Source organism: Salvelinus namaycush, chromosome 11, assembly GCF_016432855.1.
Source record: "Salvelinus namaycush isolate Seneca chromosome 11, SaNama_1.0, whole genome shotgun sequence".
Lineage (NCBI taxonomy): Eukaryota > Metazoa > Chordata > Actinopteri > Salmoniformes > Salmonidae > Salvelinus > Salvelinus namaycush.
In genome coordinates, this window is record NC_052317.1 from 34,798,553 (window position 1) to 34,812,888 (window position 14,336).

Here is a 14,336-nt window from a genome sequence, read left to right on the forward strand (position 1 = left end):
AAGCTCAGTCCGATGATGCTGTGACACACCGCCCCAGACCCTGACGGACCCTCCACCTCCAAATCGATCCCGCTCATTATCTATGAAAGACAGGGTCCTGAGAAAGGGACATTTCTTTTTTTTGCTGAGTTTATATATTTACTCACCTTGATAGTGAATACTGCATTGTTGGGAAAGAGTTTGCAAGAAAACATTTTACTGTACTATTTTACACTGTGCACGTGACAAATAAACATTGAAACTAGATAGATTTACAGAAGAAGGATTGCCTCTGAGTACAGCACAATGCAACATGCCTGTCTGCTGTCTGCTAATTTCATCTTTATTCTAGGTGAATTAGGGATTAACATAATCTACTATATGGTGGCAGTAGTTTCGTAAAGCAGAGTTAGTTCTGCCACTGTATGTGGTTCATTACTAACAGTTTGGTAGAACACAGGGCTAAGTTACTAGCAGTTTGGTAGAACACAGGGCTAAATTACTAACAGTTTGGTGGAGCACAGGGATAGGTTACTAACAGTTTGGTAGAACACAGGGCTAAATTACTAACAGTTTGGTAGAGCACAGGGCAAATTACTAACAGTTTGGTGGAGCACAGGGATAGGTTACTAACAGTTTGGTAGAACACAGGGCTAAATTACTAACAGTTTGTTAGAGAACAGGGCTAAGTTACTAGCAGTTTGGTAGAGCACAGGGCAAGTTACTAACAGTTTGGTAGAGCACAGGGCAAGTTACTAACCGTTTGGTAGAGCACAGGGCAAGTTACTAACCGTTTGGTAGAGCACAGGGCAAGTTACTAACAGTTTGGTAGAGAACAGGGCAAGTTACTAGCAGTTTGGTAGAGCACAGGGCAAGTTACTAACAGTTTGGTAGAGCACAGGGCAAGTTACTAACAGTTTGGTAGAGCACAGGGCAAGTTACTAACAGTTTGGTAGAGAACAGGGCAAGTTACTAACAGTTTGGTAGAACACAGGGCAAGTTACTAACAGTTTGGTAGAGAACAGGGCAAGTTACTAACAGTTTGGTAGAGAACAGGGCAAGTTACTAACAGTTTGGTAGAGCACAGGGCAAGTTACTAACAGTTTGGTAGAACACAGGGCAAGTTACTAACAGTTTGGTAGAGAACAGGGCAAGTTACTAACAGTTTGGTAGAGAACAGGGCAAGTTACTAACAGTTTGGTAGAGAACATGGCAAGTTACTAACAGTTTGGTAGAGAACATGGCAAGTTACTAACAGTTTGGTAGAGAACATGGCAAGTTACTAACAGTTTGGTAGAGAACAGGGCTAAGTTACTAGCAGTTTGGTAGAACACAGGGCTAAATTACTAACAGTTTGGTGGAGCACAGGGATAGGTTACTAACAGTTTGGTAGAACACAGGGCTAAATTACCAACAGTTTGGTAGAGCACAGGGCAAATTACTAACAGTTTGGTAGAACACAGGGCTAAATTACTAACAGTTTGGTAGAGAACAGGGCTAAGTTACTAGCAGTTTGGTAGAGCACAGGGCAAGTTACTAACAGTTTGGTAGAGCACAGGGCAAGTTACTAACCGTTTGGTAGAGCACAGGGCAAGTTACTAACAGTTTGGTAGAGAACAGGGCAAGTTACTAACAGTTTGGTAGAGTACAGGGCAAGTTGCTAACAGTTTGGTAGATCACAGGGCTAAGTTACTAGCAGTTTGGTAGATCACAGGGCTAAGTTACTAACAGTTTGGTAGAGCACAGTGCAAGTTACTAACAGTTTGGTGGAGCACAGGGCAAGTTACTAACAGTTTGGTGGAGCACAGGGCAAGTTACTAACAGTTTGGTGGAGCACAGGGCAAGTTACTAACAGTTTGGTGGAGCACAGGGCAAGTTACTAACAGTTTGGTGGAGCACAGGGCAAGTTACTAACAGTTTGGTAGAACACAGGGCAAGTTACTAACAGTTTGGTGGAGCACAGGGCAAGTTACTAACAGTTTGGTGGAGCACAGGGCAAGTTACTAACAGTTTGGTAGAGCACAGGGCAAGTTACTAACAGTTTGGTAGAGCACATGGCAAGTTACTAGCAGTTTGGTAGAACACAGGGCAAGTTACTAACAGTTTGGTAGAGAACAGGGCAAGTTACTAACAGTTTGGTAGAGCACAGGGCAAGTTACTAACAGTTTGGTAGAACACAGGGCAAGTTACTAACCGTTTGGTAGAGCACAGGGCAAGTTACTAACAGTTTGGTAGAGAACAGGGCAAGTTACTAACAGTTTGGTAGAGAACAGGGCAAGTTACTAACAGTTTGGTAGAGCACAGGGCAAGTTACTAACAGTTTGGTAGAACACAGGGCTAAATTACTAACAGTTTGGTAGAACACAGGGCTAAGTTACTAACAGTCTTTGCTTCATTGCTCTAACTGTAGACTTTCGTTCCAGGCTTCAAAGCCAACATGAAAGTACAAAGTCTTGCCCTGCATGTCTGCCCTCATTTTGGCCAAATTAGGATGTATTGAGTTCACTTGCTTACTAAACCTGCTCTTACTATTTTGTTTCTCTTATTAAGAAGAAACTGTATTTTCTGCAATGAAGAGATTTAAAAATAGATTTTAATTTGCTGCTCTAATGTGATGGGCCGATTATATCCACATACTTTTGTTTTGGTTTCAGATGAGGGTTTTATGTGATTAGTGGATGGCTCTGATAGTTGTCTGGTTAATAGTGCTGATTTTGGTTTCAGATGGAGGGTTTTATGTGATTAGTGGATGGCTCTGATAGTTGTCTGGTTAATAGTGCTGATTTTGGTTTCAGATGAGGGTTTTATGTGATTAGTGGATGGCTCTGATAGTTGTCTGGTTAATAGTGCTGATTTTGGTTCCAGATGGAGGGTTTTATGTGATTAGTGGATGGCTCTGATAGTTGTCTGGTTAATAGTGCTGATTTTGGTTTCAGATGGAGGGTTTTATGTGATTAGTGGATGGCTCTGATAGTTGTCTGGTTAATAGTGCTGATTTTGGTTTCAGATGGAGGGTTTTATGTGATTAGTGGATGGCTCTGATAGTTGTCTGGTTAATAGTGCTGATTTTGGTTTCAGATGGAGGGTTTTATGTGATTAGTGGATGGCTCTGATAGTTGTCTGGTTAATAGTGCTGATTTTGGTTTCAGATGAGGGTTTTATGTGATTAGTGGATGGCTCTGATAGTTGTCTGGTTAATAGTGCTGATTTTGGTTTCAGATGAGGGTTTTATGTGATTAGTGGATGGCTCTGATAGTTGTCTGGTTAATAGTGCTGATTTTGGTTTCAGATGAGGGTTTTATGTGATTAGTGGATGGCTCTGATAGTTGTCTGGTTAATAGTGCTGATTTTGGTTTCAGATGAGGGTTTTATGTGATTAGTGGATGGCTCTGATAGTTGTCTGGTTAATAGTGCTGATTTTGGTTTCAGATGAGGGTTTTATGTGATTAGTGACTCTTTCCCTCTCCTGCTGCAGTTACCGTATTTTCTCTATGTCAACAGACTATTTCTTAATTAATTAATTTGTCTCTCTCTCAGGTGTGGTGTCTCTCTCACAGGCCCTCTGCTCCAGTGATGACTACACCAACTCTCTGCTTCACCTGGACCTGAGTAAGAACCCTGGGATTCTGTCTGGGGAGGATGCTACGGTGAGACCACACATAACCTCCACATGTACAGTACAGGCATGCAACATACACAAACACACTGACTGTCTCTCTGTTTATCACTCTCCAGAACATGTACCTGTTCCTAGCCCAGACTAATTGCCTGTTTCATCTGGACCTCTCTGGGACCGACTGCACTGTGGACTCGGTTAGTAGTGTCTCCACTCTGACTGCTTCATGCTTTGATCATACAGTTAAAGACGCTTAACATACACTGTCTGATCTATGATCAGGATAGTCTAACTAACACGCATAATGAAGTGGACTTTGTAGTAATTGAAGTGGAGGTGTGGATGCGCTAATTGGGCTATATAACAGTTCTGTAGTTTACAAACGTATGAGCATGACATTTCATCTGTATAACTTTGGGAGGAACATTCTGCCCTAAAAACAGGAAGAATTTACCTCAAATGTTGAGCATGAATTTTGTATAGAATATGAATGTATTCTGAGACAGAAAGCTTCTGTTCTGTCATTACTTGTTCCCAACTCACTCCTCTTCCTCTGGGGTCTTTTTGGGATGAAAGGAGAACACTCTCTTTATGGATGAGTTATCGTGACGATGTTATTGGTTTCATATCTTGTTTTCTCCAATGTAATCTCCCCTGTCGAGAGTCTGGTGGACTTTTTGAAATTGTAATTTTATTTTATTGTTAATAGATTTGTCAGAACATTTGCATTTTTGCTAACAGATTGTAATCTTGACTCTTAGGAAAATGACCATGAAACTGCAAAGCTTATTTTCATGATTGATATTTGTATGTATTTGTTGTTGTGTAAACATAATGAATACTAATGAATTGGTTTCTCTCCATAAAAGTTATTTGGCGCTCTGCTGAGGGGATGTTGTGCTGATCTCTCTTACCTGAATCTCTCCAAGAACTGCTTCTCTCACAGGTGAGGTGTCTGTCTATCCCCTTGAATGGACCTTAATCCAATTCTATTCACTTATCTTTATTTATCCCTGAGGGGCAGCCTACATGACAGTTTATCATCCCTGTGGAAAGTGTCCATGTAGACATTCCAGTCTACATGGACTCCAAGGAGTCAGCACAAGACATTCTATCACAGATGGGCATTTACCCCTGTACCTACCACCTAGACCGAATTAGATAGAAATGTGTACAACTGTACAAGTTGCCCCCTCATCTATCTATTCTGTCTCTGAGCCAGTGTTTAACTAGTTTGGATCAGAATAATCTGGAGCAGCAGATCCATCTCTCACCTGGCCTCCCTCAGGACTGGCAGAGCAGCAACCCCATCGCTGCTCTGCAGATTACTCCATTATGGAAAAGTTTCTGAAAAATGAGACTAATTTTAGAAGGGAATTATTGTTCAAATCCCCAGGCTCTCGCGCCACCATTTTCTCACTCACCCACTCACCTCCCTCGCTCCAGCTCTTTTCGCTCTACTATTTATCTCTCTCTCTCTCTTTCTACTATTAATATACATCTATATCTCACCATCCCTCTCTATCCTCTCTTTCTCCATCCCTCTCATGCCTCTCTTTCTCTATTGCATCTCTCTTGATTGTTTTCTCACTCGCTCTCCGCTCCCTCCCTCCCTTTCTGTGTGTCTGTCCTTCACTAGGTCATGGTAATCAGCTGTATGTGTGGCAGCAGTCACTAGAGCCGTGGTGGTTCTGCCTGAGCTCTGATCGCGCCACATGACACGGGACATAAATCTGTTTGAGCTGATAAGAGGGAAAACTCATGAATATTAACAGCCAGCGCTATCCTCTCTCTCTCTTTCTCTCTCTGTCTCTCTGTCTTTCTTTCCTCCAGAGCATTGACTGTAACAGTGTGCAGTGTTTACCCTGGCCCTTCTGTGCTGTGTGTATCTGTTGCTCATCTCTATGTGACTAAAGCCAGCCCAAGTCTCTTGCCTGCAGCCCCGTCTTACAGGATTTATGCTGATGAGCCCATAGGTCGGATAGCACATGTTGGGAACACAGACCTGTTATCATAATGTCATGCTCTGGCATGAGCCCCCATAAACCCCTTGTCTGCTATCTCTTTCTTTATCTTTCTGCCTCTCTCCACTTCTTCTGTGTTTAATTATTTGAATGGTCAGGCTAAAATGGGTGTTAGTTATGCGTTCTACAATTTAGGAACATACCGTCCCCTATATTACAATTAAATGCCTGGATGCTTCTGTTATCTGCTATGGCTCAGAGGACTTTTTTCAACATGCTTAGAATTAGTTTATTCTTCATCTGGTGTACAACCACATATGGGCCGCTGAAGTGTGTGTCTGGGTCCACGAGGAAAAGATTTCACGCCTAGTTGTGTTAGCAGATGGTTTGATACAAAACTATTTTTGTAAGTTAAACTGTTTCGTGTTGTTCACATTCTCTGATATTATAAACTCAGCAAAAAAAGAAACGTCCCTTTTTCAGGACCCTGTCTTTCAAAGATAATTCGTAAAAATCCAAATAACTTCACAGATCTTCATTGTAAAGGGTTTAAACACTGTTTCCCATGCTTTTTCAATGAACCATAAATAATTTATGAACATGCACCTTTTTGAACGGTCGTTAAGACACTTACCGCTTACACACAGCAGGCAATTCAAGTCATGGTTATGAAAACTTAGAACACTAAAGAGGCCTTTCTACTGACTCTGAAAAACACCAAAAGAAAGATGCCCAGGGTCCCTGCTCATCTGCGTGAACGTGCCTTAGGCATGCTGCAAGGAGGCCTGAGGACTGCAGATGTGGGCAATATATTGCAATGTCCGTACTGTGTCTAAGACAGCGCTACAGGGAGACAGGACGGACAGCTGATCGTCCTCCCAGTGGCAGACCATGTGTAACAACACCTGCACAGGTTCGGTACATTCGAACATCACAGCTGCAGGACAGGTACAGGATGGCAACAACACCTGCCCGAGGTACACCAGGAACGCACAATCTCTCCATCAGTGCTCAGACTGTCCACAATAGGCTGAGAGAGGCTGGACTGAGGGCTTGTAGGCCTGTTGTAAGGCAGGTCCTCACCAGACATCACCGGCAACAACGTCGCCTATGGGCACAAACCCACAGTCGCTGGACCAGACAGGACTGGCAAAAAGTGCTCTTCACTGACGAGTCGCGGATTTGTCTCACCTGGGGTGATGGTCGGATTCGCGTTTATCGTTGAAGGAATGAGCGTTACACCGAGGCCTGTACTCTGGAGCGAGATCGATTTGGAGGGTCCGTCATGGTCTGGGGCGGTGTGTCACACCATCATCGGACTGAGCTTGTTGTCATTGCAGGCAATCTCAACGCTGTGCGTTAAAGGGAAGACATCCTCCTCCCTCATGTGGTACCCTTTCTGCAGGCTCATCCTGACATGACCCTCCAGCATGACAATGCCACCAGCCATACTGCTCGTTCTGTGCGTGATTTCCTGCAAGACAGGAATGTCAGTGTTCTGCCATGGCCAGCAAAGAGCCCGGATCTCAATCCCATTGAGCACGTCTGGGACCTGTTGGATTGGAGGGTGAGGGCTAGGGCTAGGGATATTTCCCCCAGAAATGTCCGGGAACTTGCATGTGCCTTGGTGGAAGAGTGGGGTAACATCTCACAGCAAGAACTGGCAAATCTGGTGCAGTCCATGAGGAGGAGATGCACTGCAGTACTTAATGCAGCTGGTGGCCACACCAGATACTGACTGTTACTTTTGATTTTGACCCCCCCCCCACCCTTGTTCAGGCAAACATTATACCATTTCTGTTAGTTTGCTTGTCTGTGGAACTTGTTCAATTTATGTCTCAGTTGTTGAATCTTTTGTTCATACAAATATTTACACATTAAGTTTGCTGAAAATAAATACAGTTGACAGTGAGAGGACGTTTCCTTTTTTGCTGAGTTTAGTAGTTATTTGAAGGCCTGCCATTTACTGCAGTTGACTGTGCAATAATGGTGACCTAGCCTTAATGGCTATTCTTCTCACTTCTTTCTGTCTCTCATTTGTTCTCTCTCTCCCCCTCCCTACCTCTCTCCCCCTCCCTACCTCTCTCCCTGTCTCTTTATCTTTCAGGAAAGTGAGGGAGACTCTTCCTGTCTTCAGGCAGTTCTTCAGCTCAGCCTTTAGTCTCACACACGTCAACCTGTCTTCTATGAAGCTTCCTCTGGACACCCTGAGGTGAGATAGGGACTCCGCTCTGGCCAACTGCCAAAATGACGGACTCACTCAAGACCAGCTAACTCAGTCTATCATTTATTTACCTACCCTACATGAATTCCTTATCATGTTTGTTGGTAAATCTAAACTTCCTATCAAGTGAAGGTGTGTTTTTTTTTTACCACACCTCTTGCATTTTTCCCTTTAAGCACGTACTGGTCCTTGGCAAAGTAGTTTTAGTAATCTCTAAGCTCCTTTTCTCCAAAAGCCTTTAAGACTGCTGCAGAACCACTCAGTGTGTGAATAGAAAAGCCACGTGGTTTCATTTGAGGAAAATGTATGAAAAATTAGTCACAGCAATTAAGGGGAAAAAATGAAATTAGTTTGCTATGCATTGACATTTCTTGACCGCTTCTCTCTCCCTTCTTCCATTTTTCAGAGCTCTCTTCCTGGGCCTGTCTTCCAATCCTCACATCACTGATTTACACTTGGACATCAGCGGCTGTGAGGTGAAGTGCCCGTCTGCTACAGTCTGAATTACCTTGCCTTCCTGTCTCTCCATTTGATTTAGTCTTCTCTCTCTCCCCTTTACTCTCTCAGCTGAGGTCTGCAGGTGCCGGGGTGCTCCAGGAGCTGTTTCCTAGAGTGGCCTGCATCGGAACTTTGGACATATCAGACAACGGTGAGAGAGTGACCCATACGCATGCAACAGTCTTATGGGCCTTTTCAGGGCTAACATATGGCAGTTAAAATGGATTATTCTGTGTTTCTGTCTTTGATCTCAGGGTTGGATGGTGACCTGCTGGGTGTCATCCCAGCCTTCTCCAGACACCCCTCCCTCAAACACCTGCTGCTGGGCAAGAACTTCAACATCAAGGGCAGGTAGGGACAGTAATGCATTCACCACAGGCACTCAGAAACACACCCTGGGAAGATGGATGTTTTGTCTTACACTGCCAATTCTTTGTCTGCAGGGTACTACATGACATTCTGCAGAAACTAGTTCAGCTAGTGCAAGATGAAGAGTGTGTGAGTTGTATAATGCATTTGAACACACTGAGACACACAAACTCTCCTACGCACTCATACATGTACGATACAGGTATATTTATGTACTCACATGTTTAACCTTCTCACCCACACACTGCCATACCCTAGTATGATAATGAACTGACACCATTATTTACTGCTGTTGATGCTGATAACTCACAAAAATAACATGAACATACAGCACTCAAAGACACACACACACTAGTGATGCGCCAGTCAGCTGTTTGTTTATCCGCCTGCAATTGCCAATAACCCATCCGCAACCACCCGACTATATGTGATAAAGTGAGAATCTAAGGCCTGCATCCGACCTTAGCCCGCAAATATAAAACATACGCTGTACAATCAGAGATGGAGGAGTGATTTTATTTTTTTTACAGGCCTTTTTAGATCAAATCAAATTTTATTGGTCGCATACACATATTTAGCAGATGTTATCGCAGGTGCCGTGAAATGCTTGTGTTTCTAGCTCCAACAGTGCAATAATACCTACTGTAAGAATACAAAACAATACACACAAATCCCCAAAATAAAAATAAAGGAATTAAGAAATATCAGGACGAATAATGTCAGAGTCCGGAATTTAAATAGACCAAACAAAAATATAAACACAACATGCAACAATTTCAAATATTTAACTGAGTTACAGTTCATATGAGGAAATCAGTCAATTGAAATAAATGTATTAGGCCCTAATCTATGGATTTCACATGACTGGGAATACAGATATGCATCTGTTGGTCACAGATACCTTTAAAGAGGTAGGACCAACATGGGACCAACACTTTACATGTTGCATTCATATTTTTGATCAGAAATACAGTGTAGACATTGTTAATGTTGTAAATTTTATTTATTTATTTTTATTTTATTTCACCTTTATTTAACCAGGTAGGCTAGTTGAGAACAAGTTCTCATTTGCAACTGCGACCTGGCCAAGATAAAGCAAAGCAGTGTGAACAGACAACAACACAGAGTTACACATGGAGTAAACAATAAACAAGCAATGACACAGTAGAAAAAAAAGAAAATAAAGAGAATTTATACAACTTTAAATGAGTATTGTAGCTGGAAACGGCAGATTCTTTATGGAATATCTACATAGGCGCACAGAGGCCCATTATCAGCAACCATCACTCCTGTGTTCCAATGGCACGTTGTGTTAGCTAATCCAAGTTTATCATTTTAAAAGGCTAATTGATCATTAGAAAACCCTTTTGCAATTATGTTAGCACAGATGAAAACTGTTGTACTGATTAAAGTGGCAGCATGCTGTGGGGATGTTTTTCAGCGGCAGGGACTGGAAGACTAGTCAGGATCGAGGGAAAGATGAAAGGTGCAAAGTGCAGAGAGATCCTTGATGAAAACCTGTTCCAGAGCGCTCAGGACATCAGACTGGGGCCAAGGCTCACCTTCCAACAGGGCAACGACCTTAAGCACACAGAACATGTTTCCTCCAGATGTGACGCTTGGCATTCAGGCCAAATAGTTCAATCTTGGTTTCATCAGACCAGAGAATCTTGTTTTTCATGGTCTTAATCTTTGTGGGCCTTTTGGCTGTTGTGCCTTTTACTGAGGAGTGGCTTCCGTCTGGCCACTCTACCATAAAGGCCAGATTGGTATAGTGCTGCTGAGATGGTTGTCCTTCTGGAAGGTTCTCTCATCTCCACGGAGGAACTCTGGAGCTCTGTCAGAGTGACCATCAGGTTTTTGGTCACCTAACTGACCAAGGCCCTTCTCCCACAATTGCTCAGTTTGGCCAGGCGGCCAGCTCTAGGAAGAGTCTTGGTGGTTCCAAACTTCTTCCATTTAAGAACGATGGAGGCCACTGTGTTCTTGGGGACCTTCAATGCTGCAGAAATGTTTTGGTACCCTTCCCCAGATCTGTGCCTCAACACAATCCTGTCTCGGAGCTCTACAGAGAATTCCTTTGACCTCATCGCTTGGTTTTTGCTCTGACGTGGGATCTTATATAGACAGGTAGTGTGCCTTTCCTGAATCAATTGAATTTACCACAGGTGGACTCCAATCTAGTTGTATAAACATCTCAAGGATGATCAATGGAAACAGGATGCACCTGAGCTCAATAGGGTCTGAATATTAATTTAAATAAGGTTTTTATTTTTTATATATATATTTGCAGAAATTTCTAGAAACCTGTTTTCGCTTTGTCATTATGGGGTATTGTGTGTAGATTGATGAGGAAATCAATTTCTTCAATTTTAGAATAAGGCTGTAACGTAACAAAATGTGGAAAAAGTCAAGGGGTCTGAATACTTTCTGAATGCACTGTATTGCACAATAATTATATATTCATGAATTTATGTATTGTTTTCTCTTTATTCAACCCGCCACCGCCCTTCATACACACTATTTCATGACCCTAAACCCCACCGCCCTTCATACACACTGTTTCATGACCCTAAACCCCACCGCCCTTCATACACACTATTTCATGACCCTAAACCCCACCGCCCTTCATACACACTGTTTCAAGACCCTAAACCCCACCGCCCTTCATACACACTATTTCATGACCCTAAACCCCACCGCCCTTCATACACACTATTTCATGACCCTAAACCCCACCGCCCTTCATACACACTATTTCATGACCATAAAACCCCACCGCCCTTCATACACACTATTTCATGACCCTAAACCCCACCGCCCTTCATACACACTATTTCATGACCCTAAACCCCACCGCCCTTCATACACACTGTTTCATGACCCTAAACCCCACCGCCCTTCATACACACTATTTCATGACCCTAAACCCCACCGCCCTTCATACACACTATTTCATGACCCTAAACCCCACCGCCCTTCATACACACTATTTCATGACCATAAAACCCCACCGCCCTTCATACACACTATTTCATGACCCTAAACCCCACCGCCCTTCATACACACTATTTCATGACCCTAAACCCCACCGCCCTTCATACACACTGTTTCATGACCCTAAACCCCACCGCCCTTCATACACACTATTTCATGACCCTAAACCCCACCGCCCTTCATACACACTATTTCATGACCCTAAACCCCACCGCCCTTCATACACACTATTTCATGACCCTAAACCCCACCGCCCTTCATACACACTATTTCATGACCCTAAACCCCACCGCCCTTCATACACAATATTTCATGACCCTAAACCCCACCGCCCTTCATACACACTGTTTCATGACCCTAAACCCCACCGCCCTTCATACACACTGTTTCATGACCCTAAACCCCACCGCCCTTCATACACACTGTTTCATGACCCTAAACCCCACCGCCCTTCATACACACTGTTTCATGACCCTAAACCCCACCGCCCTTCATACACACTGTTTCATGACCCTAAACCCCACCGCCCTTCATACACACTGTTTCATGACCCTAAACCCCACCGCCCTTCATACACACTATTTCATGACCCTAAACCCCACCGCCCTTCATACACAATATTTCATGACCCTAAACCCCACCGCCCTTCATACACAATATTTCATGACCCTAAACCCCACCGCCCTTCATACACAATATTTCATGACCCTAAACCCCACCGCCCTTCATACACACTGTTTCATGACCCTAAACCCCACCGCCCTTCATACACACTGTTTCATGACCCTAAACCCCACCGCCCTTCATACACACTGTTTCATGACCCTAAACCCCACCGCCCTTCATACACACTGTTTCATGACCCTAAACCCCACCGCCCTTCATACACACTGTTTCATGACCCTAAACCCCACCGCCCTTCATACACACTGTTTCATGACCCTAAACCCCACCGCCCTTCATACACACTATTTCATGACCCTAAACCCCACCGCCCTTCATACACACTATTTCATGACCCTAAACCCCACCGCCCTTCATACACACTATTTCATGACCCTAAACCCCACCGCCCTTCATACACACTATTTCATGACCCTAAACCCCACCGTCCTTCATACACACTATTTCATGACCCTAAACCCCACCGCCCTTCATACACACTATTTCATGACCCTAAACCCCACCACCCTTCATACACACTGTTTCATGACCCTAAACCTGACCGCCCCCTTCTTTCCTCAGGCCCTGCAGTCCCTTTCTCTGGCTGACTCGCGCCTGCGCTCTCGGGGCACGGTGATGGTGAATGCTCTGGGAAGCAATGCTTGCCTACGCAAGGTGGATCTGAGTGGGAACAGCCTGGAGGATGCGGGGGCTAAGATGCTCAGCAAAGCCCTGCAAATCAACACTACACTCAGGTAAGAGAGAATGAGGGAGGGGATGGGAGAAGCGGATTTGGGGGGGGGGGCTCATTATACAGTTACTATGCTGTAGGTAATGCAGTGAAAATGTATTGAGGCGGTTTGTGTTACGGCTTTGCAGTACACTCTGTAGTGAACACATTGCAACTTATTAGCACTTGTAAGGTTATTCATGTTTTGCAATTCTGAATTTGTAATTTGACAGGTGTCATGTATGTGAGCTGTAGACGTAGTTATGAAGTCAATTATTGATCTATTTCTGTCTCCATTTATATCTTTCTTTTTTTCTTTTTTTTTTTTCCTCCCATTTGATCCTTCTAAGGAGTGTGACGTGGGATCGCAATAACACCACGGCTACAGGATTCCAAGATGTGGCTCGGGGCCTGGAACAGTGAGACACACACACACACACACACACACACACACACACACACACACACACACACACACACACACACACACACACACACACACACACAGACCCTCTTTCTCCCACTCACTCAAACAAACTTGAACACGAGAGACTCTCATTAAAGTCCATAGACAGACGTATCTTTGAGCTTGCTTTGCAGTCAAGTGTTTGTCATTACACAGCATTTCATCAGCACTCTGACCTGTTTGTGCGGTAGGGCTGCCTGTGTGTTCTAGTGACAAGGATTCACATAAAGAGGCTAATATATTACAACACTATCCGCTACTGCCTCAAGCCTTTCCATTCTGTACTAGTTAAAGGCAAGGTAGCTGTAATTATTCACATCAAAGTTATGGATTTTTAATGATTCTTCTTTTATCCCTTTCTCACTCTCTCTTTACAGTAACTTCACCCTGCAGTACATGCCAATCCCCCTCAGTGATGTCACACAGGCATACCGAAGCGCACCTGAGAAGATTGACCAAGCACTGACCAAGGTGGGTTACCTGGGGGTGTGATATCACACCATGACTTAATCACACCTTGACATCATGACTGTTTTCAACAGCTTATGTCTCATATCCATCTCTCATATGTACTTATTTCTCCTCTGTTCAGTTTACTTTGTAAAACCATCTCTCTTTCACTCTTCTTACATCACATACCCTCCCTCCATCTGTCAGATCCAGCATGCTCTGCTGAGGAACAACCAGACCCAGAGGTTCTCTCAGAAACAGGCTCTGCGTCTACACCAGGGCCTGGTCACCAGCACTGCTGAACAGGTACGAATACTGTGTGCACTGTGATTTTTACGAGAAGACAGTCTTTAAGTCAAAACTCCACAGACTGACGGCAG

The 14,336-nt window shown here is 43.8% G+C and overlaps 1 pseudogene; it reads left to right on the forward strand.

The window, feature by feature from the left end:
• The window catches only part of LOC120055380, a 97,321-nt pseudogene that overhangs the window by 36,815 nt on the left and 46,170 nt on the right, over window positions 1-14,336 (forward strand).